Raw genomic sequence first — 16,980 nt, 5'->3', positions numbered from 1 at the left:
CAGCACTTATACAGCCAATTTCTAGCCCAAATTTTCTACTCACCAGTTCAGAAACCAGGAAGACAGTTCAGTTTCATAATTAGTGTCAGAGGGCATGGACATCACTCACTCTCTTTCTATGAAATAACTGTAGTTAACTATACACCCACCTACCTCCCCAAAAACCAGGCAGATAGCTGAAAAGTGTAAGCATCAGTCTGCTAAATAGCAACAGTTCTACTCTATGTGTATGAAAGTTTATCCATCAGCAGATGGTATCATACTGGTGGCTTGACTTATGGTAGGTTGAAAGAAGAATCAGTTGAAGAGGTTGCTATATAACAAAATATTCCTGCATCATTTTTCTATTATGCTAAAACAGTAATGTTATATGTTTAAAAATGGAGCAGTTCCTCTTAGCTTAGGTCACCTGTACACTATCCTGCATTATTGTGTTGTGTGTTCATGTTGCATCTTGCCACACCTCTGATTTACCACCATAACTGTAATCTTTTCTGAGGTTCTGAACTGTATTCCTAATATCCACTCTTCTTCTTAACTTTGCCTACCTACTTGCATCTGCTGCTACCATCAGCTGCCACTAATTCTATGCTCTGCATAACAAGAGACTTTTCACAGCTGAGCTGATTACTGTGGTTATGGACAATCTGCTGTGTCTGAGTCTCCAGAAGCCATAAATATAGGTACTTTTAAAGCATCTAGGTTCATACTGCCTCTTACTTGATGGGAACATCCATCTTTACTGAAACCATCTCCACTAGCTACTGCTGCTCATGTTGCTAATTTGAAAGGATTTGAGGGACAAAAAGTCTGCAGTTTGTAATTCTATGTGGGGGGGGGGGGAATTCTTAGATCCTCTATTTTCCTTACTCCAAAGTATTGTTATCAGGATCTTTGCACTTTGTGAGAGTGAAAGAGATACACAGCTAGTGGAGAGGACAACTGGGGCTAGTGGGGGATAAGAGAAGCAGATGGAAGGGATGAGAGACATGGCCAGATGAGTGGAGAGATATAACTGTGGCAGCTGAAAAATAAAGACAGATGAGAGTTGTAGCCAGAAAGGCCAGGAGACAGAGTCAGGAGATTTTTAGATATTTAAGTGGGAAAATCCAATTTTTTAAAAAACTGTATTAGCAGGCAAAAGTGAACAGTCTATATGTAGTACTGTATGGTCCATGTAGTAGTTTTGGAGAGGGACCAGATCCTGGCTCCTGGCTTCAGTCAGTGACTGATGCTCATGACTTACTCACTTGGGCTGTCAAGGCCTTGCCCACAGAACAGGTAGACAGCATGAAAGCTCTTTCATTTTACCTCCATGAACATGCCTTGACCCTGACTCAAAGGGACCACTTCTAGAGACGAGCGGTTAGTTTTGTCTCCAAGCTTAATCAGTCCTTAGCCTTCTCCACTGAGACTGCCAATAGGGAGGCAAACGGTGCCAACTGTAATCAGGGTGTTTTGTGATGTCTCCCCTGAAAAAGTGGACTGAGAGACTACTCAGAATCCATCAGATGGTAACAAACTTTGGCCACTGACAATCTGAGCTGGATATACACCAGCAATCTGGAGGCGAAACACACTGTAACTCATTACTAGTCCCTTGTTAACCAACCATACTACACAAGTGTACAGCACATTTAGGGCTGGAAAGAGATAAAGGATGAAACTACGTTACAATGCATGTGATTGAGAGGGACAGAATACTAAAGATGAACAAAATATGTTATAGGCTGGCGTGTCGGAATTCAATTTTTAGTTTTTTAATGTTGATGGAAAATTTTATATTTTACCTTTTTTTCTGGATTTGTATCTTATTTTAAGTTTCTGTAGAGTGTCAAATGACCTGGACAAGCCCATTACTATTGGGGGAGGCCACCCCTCTGCTGAATGGCTCCTGCTGGGGGCTGTGTTCCTCCTCCTCTTGCAGCCCTAGCCAGGAATCTCTGTTCTGCCCCACCAGCACAGCAGCCTCCCCCAAGACCCCTCCAGCACCTTGTGCCTGCAGAGATCATGTGTCAGTGGCCCCTTCAACCATGCCTAAGAGATCCCCATTGTCAGTGGCCCCGCTACCTAAGCTAATTAATAGGAAAAGCCCAGGAGAGGAGTACATTTTAAGCCCCACTCCTCTCACTGGAGATAAAAGCCTAAGTCTGGGCTGCAGGGAGGTGCCTATCTCTGCTTGTGAAACCAGAAACTCTCTGCTGGAGTCAGATGGCTTTGGCACTTCAGTCCTTACTTGTGAGAATGAGTGAAGCTCCTGCCTCACACCACCCGTGGCACTGCCCCCAACCCCCCCAAAGTGGCCAGAAGAGGAGGAGGTAGTTCTAGGGACATCACTCACTTTATAACGTTTAGCCAAGTGGTTAAAGCATTCACCTGGGATGTGAGAGACTCAGGTTCAAGTTCCCCCTCTGCCTGAGGGAGAAAAATGATACAAATAGGAGTCACCTACCTCTCAGGAGAGTGTACTAACCACTGAGCTGTGGGACATTTTAATTGTGGGGGGGAAAGCTCCCTCAGTCTCTCCTGTTGAAGTTGTTCCACTGAGGACAGATAATGAAAAAGCAATTGGAGCAGGGGGACTAGACCCAGGGTCTCCAACCTAAGTGCCCAAACCACCAGGCTACAAAGTCATTCTCATGCTTTCTTTAATCTTCAACAGGCAAGATTACCAGAATATGCCATAGCTCAGTGGTTAGACCAGTGGCTCTCAACCTTTTCTGACTACTGTACCCCTTTCAGGAGTCTGATTTGTCTTGTGTTACGCCCAAGTTTCACCTCATTTAAAAACTACTTCCTTACAAAATCGGACATAAAAATACAAAATTGTCACACACAGCACACTGTTACTGAAAAATTGCTTACTTTGTCATTTTTACCACATAATTTCTACCACATAATAATAAATCAATCAATTGGAATATAAATACTGTACTTACATATCAGTGTATAGTATATAGAGCAGTATAAATGAGTCATTGTATGAAATTCTAGTTTGTACTGACTTTGCTAGTGCTTTTTATGTAGCCTGTTGTAAAACGAGGCAAATATCTAGATGAGTTGATGTACCCCCTGAAAGGCCTCTGTGTACCCCCAGGGGTACATGTATCCCTTCTTGAGAACCACAGGGTTGGAGCACTCCTGTTCAAATCCTTTCTTGCCTGCTGCCTGACTGGGGAACTGAACCTGGGTGTATCAAATCCCAAATGAGTGCTCCAAGCACTGGGCTAAAAGTGATAAGACCATTACTTCCACCTCCTCTTTCTCCAGTAGCCCACTTTCAAATGGGACCCAATACATATGAGCATGCCCACTGGATCAGGCCCCGCTGGATCAGGCAAACACTTGTCTTTCGCTGGTTCACAGACTGCTCTGGGGCTTAGTTGGGAGAGAGGGGCCCCAACACATACAATCAGGCAGCGGTGTGCATGCCAGGAGACAGAAACTTAGGAGCCCAGGGAACATTTATTGCAAAAACTTTTAGGCGCTGAGTGAGTTTAGGCATCTATAGGGTTTGGCAACAGCTGAAGAGGAGTTCTGTGGATCACACTGGAGCCTAAAACTGGGACTTAGGTGCCTAAGTCTGGGGGGCATATCTATACTCACAGGTAGATCGGCACTGCTGCAATCGATGCAGTGGGGTCGATTTAGCGGGTCTGTCTGATGAAGACCCGCTAGATTGATGGCAGAGCGCTCTCCCATGGACTCAGGTACTCCAGCTCCCCAAGAAGAGTAAGGTGAGTTGTCAGGAGAGTATCTCCCATAGACACCGCTGTAAGTCAACCTAAGTTACGTCGACTTCAGTTACATAACTTACGTAACTGAAGTAGTGTAACTTAGGTTTACATACAGCTAGTAAGTAGACCAGCCCCAGGGTTAGGTGCTTGGGCACATTTGCAGATCTGAGCTTAATAGAATAGGGGAGGAAGATTTTCAAAGGCACAAGTGGATGGCTGCAGCACAATAAACTAAAGCTAAAGTAGTTATATGCTTTTTAGTCACAGGATTTGTCACAGCTATTAACGGAGCTCCCACAGCTTCACAACGAGGTAAAATCACATCCACAGTTTCAGAAATTCATGGCTCTGCCAGAGTTTCATCTTGTAAACATTCGTGTTCTCTGATTTCCATGTTTAAGAGGGACTTAAACAAGCCAATTAGCTGAAACCATTCCACCTCCCTTGCTTGCCATTCTCAAACTTAAAGAACAAGACACAATGGTCAGTGAGTAAAAAGAAAAGGAGTACTTGTGGCACCTTAGAGACTAACAAATTTATTAGAGCATAAGCTTTCGTGAGCTACAGCTCACTTCATCGAGCTGTAGCTCACGAAAGCTTATGCTCTAATAAATTTGTTAGTCTCTAAGGTGCCACAAGTACTCCTTTTCTTTTTACGAATACAGACTAACACGGCTGCTACTCTGAAATGGTCAGTGAGTGTAACAGAATGGTGGCAGTGATTCGTAGTGACAGAAGTAAGGCTCAGCTTCTTGATGAATGGAGAATCCCTGGCCCCAGGCTAGCAGAGTGCATTGTTAAGAAACAGAAAATTATAGAACAGATGTTATTGCAGTGCTGAATGGGAGATGCTATGCTAAAGAAAACAATATTCAGCAAGTCAAGGCAAGTAAAGATTTGCAAGAGAGAGGGAGCAAATCCTTCTTGTTTTAACAGTAAATCAGCTTTGCAAAACCATCAGCAAATAGCCCAGGCACCAAACGACTTCGTTTCAGCAGAATGACAGAAGATGCTGGAGGAAATATTAATTATATTTTACTTATCCATAAAAAAAAATCAAGTGAGCAGAATTTTGTGAGGCTGCAGTACATTCAAATCCAGCATTATGTATTCAGGAGCTAAGACACAGCGGTAACCAACATTTCTGGCAAAACATCTTCTCTCCTGCAGGAGCTGATGGAACCAAGATACTTGGGGTGCTATAAGCATCTTGGCTTGTCCAATTACCCTGATCCTGCAATAGAAGCAGGCAAGCATAACCTGATGCCCACGCAGTCTCATTGTCATTAATGGGGTTCTGCACAGGTGTAGGGGTGTGCCTGCATGCATCTCATTGCAGGAACACAGGCTAAAGAGTCTGTATTTTGGTCCGAGTCTGAATGTCTACACAGCCATTTTTAGCCCTGCAGCCTGTGATCTTCGAGCCCGAGTCATTGGACCAGGACCAGCCACAGGTCTTTTAATCCAGTGTAGACATACCCTTAATGAACACATTTGTAAGTAATTTTCATGTGAGCATAGAGTTCAGTTTTAAAAATAAACCAGGCATGGATTTAGTGCCAGTAAAAGGTGTCAGCCTGACAACCTTGTAATGAAGTCCTATCTGTACCTACAGGGTGAGCTTCCCCCCCTCACACCCTCCCATCATACCACAACCCCAATCATGTGGCAGGGGAATCTTCCTCTTGTGTTAACAAGGACAGTTCAGTCTCTATAACCCATGGAGTTCTTGACGTCTATGCTGAGTCTACCAATTAATGCAAAGTGTAGTCATGGGCTTTTGTGGAGGGAACTGCATCTCATTGAGGAGCCACAAAACATCTATTAGATGGGAACAACAATTTTCATCTCTACTGAGCTGCGCTGGTAGAAAATCAAGAATCTGGATGGGAATCTTGCCACTGACTTCAGTGGAGCTAGGATTTCAGCCCACAACTTAAAATAATCTGCTTCATAGCACAAAGGGCCTCAATCAGTTCTATAAATGTAGGGACTGTCCTATGAATTTCAAGTAGGGTGGTAACCTTAGGAAAAGGTTTACCTCTGTCCTGTGCTTGTCATATAACATCCTAGTCTATAATCCAAGTCAGGTATGCCTTCACTGCAGAGTTAACTCAGATGATCGGCAGCGGGTCTGAGCACTCAGGTTAGCCTGCTGCAGGGGTGAGTAGCCACACTGCAAAGCCCTACCTGAGTTACTGTGTTCTCACCCATGTGTGCTGCGAGGACTTCTGGGGGCACATCCCATGTTTCTTTGTGCTGCAGTAAGACGAGCCACTCCATGTTTCTTTCCCAGTGGCCTGTGGTAGAACTTGTATGTCTTTCTGAGCACACAGGGGGAACTATGGGAAGGCACTGGAGGACTAGCAGCACCCATGTAGTTTAGCCGGTATCCACCCTGCAAACTCAAGTGAGAGGTTTTTGTGTGTGGACAAGAGAGGGATTGGGGCAATGCCTGAGTTAGCTCTGCAGTGATGACATATACTCAGGCCATGCCACACTACAAACTTTGGCTGACACAAGTTATGCCAGCACGAAGCCACCACAGTTGGTATATTGCTTGTGTGCATGCATACTTGGCTCCTTGTGATGGAGTTGGGCATACTCACCAGGAGAGCTTGGGTTGATGCACAGTGTAGTGCACGCTGGGTACATATCCCAATGTGCAACCATCCATAGCAGTGTCTTTTGGGAAGTTTTGGCAATTCATGATAAAGCAGAAATGAGTCACGCAGGAGTGACTGGAAGCAAGGGCTCAACTTCCTAGCATACAACTGTCTCCATCCCAGAATGTCATCTATATTCCATAATTTTTGCATCTTTTAGAAAAATTCCACGAACCCATGCTGCCCTCCTTGCTGTCCACTATCTATGACAGAAGAATGGAGCCTGCACAGATCTGCAGTACTGCTATGAGCATGGCAAACACAGGACACACAATCCTCCGGTGTTTGCAGAGCCATAAGAAAAACCAAATAAACCGGGAACATGACAATTCCATGGAGGACAGACTGCTGTGGAACACAGCAAGAAACAATTCAAGGTTGTTGGTAGTGTTCACAAAACAGCTGCAGATGGCGGAGCACCTCTTCAGGGCCTGAAAAATGAGCACTGACTGGTGGGATCGCATCATAATGCAGGCTTGGGATGACATGCAGTGGCTGCACAACCTTCAGATGTGCAAGGCCACATTCTAGATCTGTGTGCCAAGCTTGCCAGCCCTCCAGTGCAGGGACACCACAATGAGAGCTGCACTGATACTGGAGAAGCAAGTGGTGATTGCATGGTAGAAACTTGGAATGCCAGATTGCTACTAGTTAGCAGGAAATCATTTTGGAGTTGGAAAATCCACTGTGGGGGCAGTTGTCATGCAAATGTGCAGGCTATTAATCATCTCCTGCTACACAGGACTGTAACTCTGAGCAACATGCACAACATAGTGGATGGGTCTGCAACAGTGGGGTTCCCAAACTGTGGTGGAGCAACAGATGGCACGCATTTCCCTATTTTGGCACATGACCACCTTGCCAAAAAGTACATCAACAGAAAGGGCTGTTTTTCTATGGTTATGCAAGTACTGGCGGATCACCAGGGCCACTTTACTGACATCAGGGTTGGCTGGTCAGGGAAGGTGCATGACGTTCGCATCTTTAAGAACACAGGACTGTTCAGAAAGCTAGAATCAGGGACTTTCTTTCCTGACCAGCAGATTACCCTTGGCAATGTTGAAATGCCAACAGTGATCCTGGGGGACCCAGCCTAGCCTTTGTTCCCCTAGCTCATTAAGCTATACACCAGTCACAGTGGCAGCACCAAGGAAAGATTCAACTACCGGGTCAGCAAATAGTGCTGAATGACAGTTGAATGAGCTTTTGATAGACTGAAAGGATGCTGGCGTTGTTTACTCACAAGATTTGGAACTCAATTATAAAAATTCCTAATGATTATATCTGTTTGCTGTTTTCTGCATAATATTTGTGAAGCAAAGGGGGAAAGATTTCTGCCAGGATGCAGGGTGGAGGTGAAGCAGCTGTCTGCTGAGTTTGAACAGCCAGACACAAGGAAAGCTCACTGCAGAGCTATATAGCTCAGGGAGGCTTTGAAAGAGCACTTTAACTGTGAGTCACAGTAATGTGTTGTGGTGTACTGTGCTTTACATGGCTCTGCTGTTTTGGGGGCTGTCACGAATTGTGTGGTGCTTGGTGTAAATCTATGAATATAACACTGACAATGCACCTATTAATTCTGAGGTGCTTTCTTCACATTTATGATTATTACACTGTTTGTCACTGATCCTATGAGTTGTGTCACACTGTACAGTAACAAGTAAGTGGGTGCTTGCAAAATTGCTAGGCACTTTGCAACATATGTTGTGAACTAATAAAGATGAATTATTTTCCAAACAATAGAATTTATTCACTAACAAAACCAGTTCAAAAAATCTGTGCTATTTAAAAGCAAATATATTAAAAACTTAATATATTAATGGAACGTAACCTAACAAGGGGAAAAAACGTTCGTGTCCATTTTACCTATACATACAGCAACCATGGTTTTCACAGGTCAACGTATGAGAAGCTGTTATTGTCCGTAATGTCCCCCGAAGTGGAGTGGTAGGGGTAGTGCAGTGGCCCCTGATGCTATGTGGAATGTTATGGGAGGTGTAGGGAGGTGCTGCAAAGAAGTTCTCCATGGACTGCAAAGGGAGGCAAGCCAATGATTGTAGGTCCATAAGAGCATGCAGCATCTGTGTTTGCTGCTGGAGAAGCCCCATTATGTCCAGATGCATCTCCCACTCCTTTTCCTGCTGGGACTTTCTCCTCTCTGCTCTTTCCCTTTCCATGCTCTCAGCAATGTTCACCCTCCAGGCCCTTTGCTCACAGTCTGATGCAGCGCTGGCTTGCAGGATCTCATTGAACATGTCATCCCAAGTCCTCTTCTTTCTCCTCCTTATCTGGCTCAGGCATTCCACAGGTGTTGAGGGGGAGCCCCTCAAGGCCTCAACAGCAGAAGCTGCAGATAAACACAGGTGTCATTGTCAGTATGGTCACAATGGAAAGTAAAAGTTAAGATTCAGAACTCCCTTCCCTTGCTCCCCTAAAGTTCTAAACTAGACTTGCTTATTGACACTTCTGCTTCGGACTGCTTGTGCATGGCACCACTCACAGCTCCAGCCAGGGTGAGTATGGCCCACTGGGGTGAGGGAAATGAGGAAGGAATTGCTCAGTTGCCTGAAACTATGAGTGTAGTGCAGTGGTTCCGAATACTGGCAGCATTTTCCACAGGCAGTGGCGATTTTAGCTGATCTCTCACTCCTCAGGGTAATAAAGGCAGAGAGAGCACAGCTGCTGATGATGTCCCAAAGCTGCCCCAGGCTTGTATGCCGCTAGCCTGTTTACTGCAGTGGTGCCTGCTGAAGTTATCACTGACTTGAGAAGGAAAGCGTCCTACCACTAAGGAAGAAATAAGGCAGCCATCCCTACAAACCTTCAGGAGAGGACTGCAGAGTACCTCCATGAAAGTTCCATTAAGATCTCCCAGGAGGATTCAAGGGACATTCCAATGTACATAAACAAAGTGTTCTGCACGCCCCGCTCCCCCTAAGTCTACAGCGGAATGAAAAGAAGATAACGCTACTCTTAGCTGTACCGCCACCTCCTCTTGTACAAGTAAATTAATGAAAAGTCAAAAGCTGTGACCCGTTAAGTTGGGGGTGCCATCACTCTAATGGGAAATACATTTACACACTTACCCAAGAGTCCTTCCACTGCATCAGGCTCTCCTGCCGCGACTGACTGGACTGCGGTGGAGTCTCAAACAGGTCCTGGCTCACAGCATAGCTGTACCCACTGGATGCAGCGCCCCAACCTGCTCCTCTTCCTCCTTCACCTTCTCCTTGTTCCCACAGCCACCTGCAGGGTGGTAGTGAGGTCTTCGCCAAGTATGGCCTGCCGCTCTTTGTAAAAGCAGCAGGTCTGTGGTTCAGCACTGGCTGCCTGGCCTTCTGATACGCCAGACACAGTTCCTTTGCTTTCAAGCAGCCCTGCTGCTAGCCCCTTTTGTACCCTTCTCCTGCATCCTCCGTGCAATCTGCTCATAAATGTCCATGTTTCTACAGCTGCTCCATATTGTACTTGCACAGACTCTTCTCTCCAAAGGCCCAGGAGATCCAATATCTCCTCTGTAATCCAGGTCAGAGAGCATCTGGAGTGCGTAGCCAGCATGGTCAGTTAGGCAGTTGCATACAATAAACGAGAGCTGCTACATGTGCTCGCCAAGCTGGACAATCAGGAAAAGGAATTTAAAAATGTTATAGGGTTTTAAAGTGGGGGGGAGGCTTCCGGTAAGTATGAGCCCTGGGCAGTGGAGTTCACAATTATGACCACAGTGGTCAGTGTTGGATATTGTGGGACAGCTGCTTGAAGCCTGTTAGGCTCAACATAAGTAACAAAGTGTCTACACTCACACTGCGTCAACCTTAGTACACCAACCATAGATTCATAGATACTAAGGTCAGAAGGGACCATTCTGATCATCTGGTCCGACCTCCTGCACAGCGCAGGCCACAGAATCTCACCCACCCACTCCTATGAAAAATCTCACCTATGTCTGAGCTATTGAAGTCCTCAAATCGTGGTTTAAAGACTTCAAGGAGCAGAGAAGCCTCCCTCAAGTGACCCGTGCCCCATGCTACAGAGGAAGGCGAAAAACCTCCAGGGCCTCTCCAACCTGCCCTGGAGGAAAATTCCTTCCCTCCCCCAAATATGGCAATCAGCTAAACCCTGAGCATATGGGCAAGATTCACCAGCCAGATACTACAGAAAATTCTTTCCTGGGTAACTCAGATCCCGTCCATCTAATATCCCATCTCAGGGGATTAGTCCTATTTACCCTGAATATTTAAAGATCAATTACTTACCAAAATCACATTATCCGATCGTACCATCTCCTCCATAAACTTATCGAGTAGAATCTTAAAACCAGATAGATCTTTTGCCCCCACTGCTTCCCTTGGAAGGTTATTCCAAAACTTCACTCCTCTGATGGTTAGAAACCTTCGTCTAACCATGGCTTAGTGCCGCTCGGGGAGGTAGTGTTACTGCGTCGCTGTAATGGTTCACTTACATCAGTGGGAGATAAATTTAATTGTAGACACACGCACAATTAGGTCGACACAAGGCAGTTTACGTTGACCTGACTTTGTTGTGTAGACCATGCCTCAGTCTTGCTCCTGCCCCATTGGTTTAAAATATCTCAACAAGGCATTGGTGTCATGATTGGTGGTGGGGAAAGAACTGAAATGCTTATGAAAATTTACTAACAGCTCTAGCTGGAGTCAGGAATACTGTAAGATGGATTGATTTTGGCACCCCCTGGCTCTGTTTGGCATTTGCAGACAGAGAAAGCACAGGAAACTGCCTTCCAGGAATCTGTAGAGATACTCTGTCCTGCCACTCCACTGGTTGAGAATATCTGGCTGCTGTTTTAGAGAAGAGATGATGTATTGTTTGAAAAGCCTGACGTCCTACTACTGTAAGAAATCAGACCTGGATGGCTTTCCTTCCACACAGAGAGGAGAAAACGAACCCTTGGCATCTCTACCAGGGCTAGCAGCTCAAGGCTCTCAAAGTTCCCAGCTGCCTTTTAGAATTTGTTTTGTGTTTGCTGGACTGGCCCTCCCTTTGTGACCAGGAAGTTGATAAAAACATGAGACACTTTCTAAGTTGTGGCTCCAAGTTAGTGCATTCTGCAGCCCAGAAGAGTTTCTGTAATTTCTGTTCTGGCTGCTGATCTGATAGAGGAATTGAAACTGCCTCTTGGTTACCCAGTGTAACAGGGTACTAGCCTTTTAAGGGAAGCTACATGCCTAGCAGAGCATGTTCCTGACTTCAGCCCAGAATTTGGGGCAAGGGTTGGGGCAACTAGGAATAACTGGGAAAAGCTGGGCTACATAAGAAAAAGTTTCTTGCTCACCTTTAAGCATAGGTAGCTTTAGCATGGGTTCGGCTGCAGTCACAGAACATGCAGCGCCACTCAGTTTGGCCCGGCAGTGGATGGCGTTGCAAACTGGTGCACAGAATCGCAATGCCATTCAGGTTTGGCTCGCCACCCCTACATCAGGTCGCAATGCTACTGACTAATATTTGTCCCAGTTACCCCTCCGTGATGCCAGAGGGGCAGCTGGGCCACACCTCAGTGTGCTGCAACCCCAGGCACCAGGTTGCAAACCCCCTCACTCAAATTTGGCCAGCACACGGGGTCACATTGCCACTTCTGTTTGGCGCCCACCATCGATAGTGCAGGGAGTGACTTGCCCACTCTAGCTGGGCTCTGATCCCATTATTGCCGCTGCTGGCATCAGTGCGCCAGGCCCAAGGCGACCTGCCAGGCCAAGAGCGCAGCGGTAGGAGCCGGGCTGGGGATACTGCTCTCACCAGCAGCGGGGCCAGAGCTCAGAGAGAAGTGAGACTGGGAGCTGCCCTTGGCCACATGCAAGGCAGAGTCCCGATTCCCATGGGGAGAGTAGAGACCCCACAGTCTTGGGCCCTTTCTGACTCCCCATTCCCTTATCCCCCCAACCCCCATTCTCTTAGCATAGTGCCCCCATCGAATCAGGAGTCTACATCTGCCCCTGTCCTGAAGAGACCAGGGATGAGGCAAGACTTTAGTGGGGTATTCTAGTAAAAGAGTTGCGGGTGGGAAGGAAAAAGGAAGCCTGAATAGGCAGAAACCCTGGAGAGGTGCAGGTTGTTCAAGGCCTGAAGATGCAGGAGGGAAAAGAACTGTGGGGAGGGGCAAGAGATTCAGTGGAATGAAACACTGCATTGAAGCAGTAAAGATGGAGACCTGGAGAAAAACGAGAAGGAAGAAGTTTGCTATGAAAGCAGCACCGTGGGTTTGACGCCTGGTGCTTGCACCTGCAGGGCTTCTAGAGAGGGTGGTAGGAAGGCTCCCTGCATCAAGGAGTAAGACCAAGGTGAACGCTGAACAAAGGACTGTGTTTTTCTGCTTACGTTGACCTTCTGCTATCCCAGACAGGGTGGACTCTAATGCTGGGCTGAAAGGCCACACTCCCAACCACCAAGAATGGGCCTGCCATTCCTAGAGAGTGAGGCACAAACTCTCTACCAGCAGAGGGTGATCGGAGATTGGTGAGCAAAAGCTGAGGCATAAGCTCACTTAAAGCCATAGAGGTAAGACAAATACTTCTAACTCATAACAGAAGGATTTCCATATGCTTGGGCCAAGTTCAGAGGTAAATAGATTGATGTAAGCAAGTATACAATAAGCAACAACAGCCCTGATCCTACACAAATCTGCTTAATTCTAGCAATGTGAATGGCCCATTGACTTGAATGGGACTATTTTGTGTGCTTATAGTTAAGCACGTGCATAAATCTTTTCAGGATGGGCTCTAAGTTGGTGTCTGGAATATGCTTAGAGGCAAAAGAGGGATTGTAGCAACAGAAACTCCCAAATAGAAGGTGCAAGAAGGTATATAATAACTGGAGTTAATCAAATACTTCAAATGAAAAATGTCAATCAAAATTAGATCTCTTTTTAAACAGATTTTTTAAATTAAACCTTGAAACTTCTTTAAAAGTTATCAAACTTTAAAAAACATGATTTTTGTAACCAAAAAAATCAGTTGGCTATCCTGCTAAATGTGTAGGGTTTCATCTGTTTTTTTGAGTTGTTGTGCCCCCCACCTGCCAGTGTTTTGATGGGTCAGCATAGTCACATAGTGGGATTTTAAACCAAAAAAAAATCAATCTTACTTTAGGACTCATATTTATGAAATTTAAAGGGGAGTCAAATATTTTTTTTAAAGAACTGTTTAAAAGAATTTTGCAGCAAATAGAAATATTGGACAGCTATTAAAGAACAGAACAAAAATGCTTTTTGCCTTTGCCAAGAGATGCAAATCACTTTCTAATCTTTAAACAGCTCTATTTAAAAATTCCCTATTATTCTAGGTTTCAGAGTAGCAGCCATGTTAGTCTGAATCCGCAAAAAGAAAAGGAGTACTTGTGGCACCTTAGAGACTAACAAATTTATTTGAGCATAAGTTTTCATGAGCTACAACTCACTTCATCGGATGCATGCAGTGGAAAATACAGTGGAGAGATTTTATATACACAGAGAACATGAAATAAACACTACCCTATACCGGAAACCTACTGACCGCTATGCTTATCTACATGCCTCCAGCTTTTATCCAGACCACAGCACACGATCCATTGTCTAAAGCCACGCTCTATGATACAACTGCATTTCCTTCAACCCCTCAGACAGAGACAAACACCTACAAGAACTCTATCAAGTGTTCTTACAACTACAATACCCACCTGCTGAAGTGAAGAAACAGACTGACAGAGCCAGAAGAGTACCCAGAAGTCACCTACTACAGGACAGGCCCAACAAAGAAAATAACAGAACTCCACTAGCCATCACCTTCAGCCCACAACTAAAACCTCTCCAACGCATCATCAAGGATCTACAACCTATCCAGACCCATCACTCTGACAGATCTTGGGAGACAGGCCCATCCTTGCTTACAGACAGCCCCCCAACCTGAAGCAAATACTTATCAGCAACCACACACCACACAACAAAAACACTAACCCAGGAACCTATTCTTGCAACAAAGCCTGTTGCCAACTGTGTCCACATATCTATTCAGGGGATACCATCATAGGGCCTAATCACATCAGCCACACTATCAGAGGCTCATTCACCTGCACATCTTCCAATGTGATATATGCCATCATGTGCCAACAATGCCCCTCTGCCATGTACATTGGCCAAACTGGACAGACTCTATGTAAAAGAATAAATGGACACAAATCTGACGTCAAGAATTACAACATTCAAAAACCAGTCGGAGAACAGTTCAATTTCTTTGGTCACTCGATTATAGACCTAAAAGTTGCAATTCTTCAACAAAAAAACTTCAAAAACAGACTCCAACGAGAGACTGCTGAATTGGAATTAATTTGCAAACTGGACACAATTAGGCTTGAATAAAGACTGGGAGTGGATGTGTCATTACACAAAGTAAAACTATTTCCCCATGTTTATTCCCTCCCTTCCCCCGCACTGTTCCTCACACGTTCTTATCAACTGCTGGAAATGGCCCACCTTGATTATCACTACAAAAGGTGTGTCCCCCCTGCTCTCCTGCAGGTAATAGCTCATCTTAACTGATCACTCTTATTACAGTGTGTATGGTAACACCCATTGTTTCATGTTCTCTGTGTATATAAAATCTCCCCACTGTATTTTCCACTGCATGCATCCGATGAAGTGAGCTGTAGCTCACGAAAGCTTATGCTCAAACAAATTTGTTGGTCTCTAAGGTGCCACAAGTACTCCTTTTCTATTATTCCACATCTCCTTTCAGCCTCCCATGGTTGCTTCTCCTGCAACATCCCTCTGCATGCCCCTCACTTCTAATCATTCAACATTTATTTAAAAACAAATTTACATTCATGCTGACTTAAGGCTAGATTCTGCACCCTGCAGAACATCTCACAGCTCACACATCCATTGCAGGATGGATTTAACCCTTAGTGACATGTAACTTACACTACCATTCACATCACCTCTGATTTTGATCCCTTGAAGTTGAATAGAGTTGGCATCCCAGACAAAGGAAATGCAAAACATCAAGCCAGATTCTGATCTGTTACTTTGCCCTAAGTCTGCTGATTTCAACTTTACACACTAGGGATGTGCAAATGTTATGGGCCTGATTCTCCACTGCACTGACAACACACAGTGTATTCATATCTGTGCAAACTGCAACCATTCTGACTGGAGAGTATTTTACAGTTGTGCAAAATGGTTAAATAAATATACATCATACAAAGCAGTGGAGATTTGGTCCCCGAAGTTCTTGTATCTTGTTTAACAAAGTACAAAGTACATGCCTCTTACAAGATATTCATGTCTTGGTGGTCCTTGTTCTCATAATAGTATTTGGTATTACTACTGGACTCTGCTGCAGTTCTTCTCTGGATTTAGACATGACTTCCCCATCTGAGGAGGAGATTCTATTTATGGGCTTGTCTACACAACGAAATTTACTGCTATAACAATATATACCACAGTAACTCAGTGTCACCACAGGGAGTTGTACTGTTATAATTATGCTGGTATAGTTTTGCTGGTAAATATTCCTGCGTAGACAAGCCCTAAGTTTCCCAGCCAAATATACCTGTCTTCCTGCCTCTCTTGGGGTAATAGGCATGTATGACTAGAATGGGAGGATTTAGTCTTTGCCGACTTACAAATAGAAACATGCTTTGTAAAGTTGTTTTCTGCATTCATGCCTCGTGGTTGATGCTAGTGTATAAACCCTAAGATGAAGGTGAAAGGAAATGGAAGCTCGAGATGTAATTCTTGCACTTTTAAAAATGGTTGAATCTAAACCCACTAACTACGTTGAACGTTCAGTGGAAAGTATTAACTTTGATTTTTTTCCTCTAACACTTAACAGTCTGCCATGTGTGGTGTTATTTTTGTACTCTATATTTAACATGAGCTACAACCTGCAGTATGCTGTTTTCCTTTTCAGTTGTCATAGGCCCCCAATCTTGCAAACTGCTCCCCAGTGGCCAGCCTTTGTGCTTGCAAAGAGCCCCACTGATGTTAACATCTGACTGTGCAGAGATCACCCACATGGAGCAGCCTGCAGGATCAGGGTGACAGTTGGCATAGTTTCTTCATGATGTGGACAGTTTAGTAACTATGGGAAATTGCAATTCCACCCCTGCTCCCCAACACACATCTGTTGCACCTGAAGCTTCACTTTTATTAGAGGGGGATTTCTTTGCCCCGGTGAAACAAACCCCTGTTGTATTGTTAACCTTAAAAATCCATGTATCTTAGCTTGCTTTTTTACTATTTTCCCTAACATGTAATACATGTTTAAAATAGTGGTCCAGATTCTGATCTCAGGCAAACCAGTGTAAACCTAGAAAAGTTTTTAAGGCAATCAGTCTAACTGCATCAGTATAAATAAGATCAGAATCTGGGCCAGCAAAGTTGACTTAGTTATTCTGTATTAACACTAGTGTAACTGACTGGAATTTAGCCCAATGGCATTGCACAGGTGAGAAGAGCTGCATCTGGCCCAATATCAATTTTTTTCTCAAATCTATTAACTTTACTTGTGGAAATTTGAAGACATCTTGTTATTCTGAGACTTACTATTTCAGACAATGCTATAGTAGCATCT

At 44.7% G+C, this 16,980-nt stretch overlaps 1 protein-coding gene across 9 annotated transcripts in view; it reads right to left on the bottom strand.

The window, feature by feature from the left end:
• Positions 1-16,980, bottom strand: part of PTPN5 (protein tyrosine phosphatase non-receptor type 5) — a 140,183-nt gene that overhangs the window by 111,489 nt on the left and 11,714 nt on the right. The gene's annotated exons all lie outside the window — the stretch shown is intronic.

The sequence above is a fragment of the Dermochelys coriacea genome, chromosome 6 (assembly GCF_009764565.3).
Source record: "Dermochelys coriacea isolate rDerCor1 chromosome 6, rDerCor1.pri.v4, whole genome shotgun sequence".
Lineage (NCBI taxonomy): Eukaryota > Metazoa > Chordata > Testudines > Dermochelyidae > Dermochelys > Dermochelys coriacea.
Note: the sequence above shows the minus strand (reverse complement) of the source record. Positions and strands in the feature narration are given on the sequence as shown.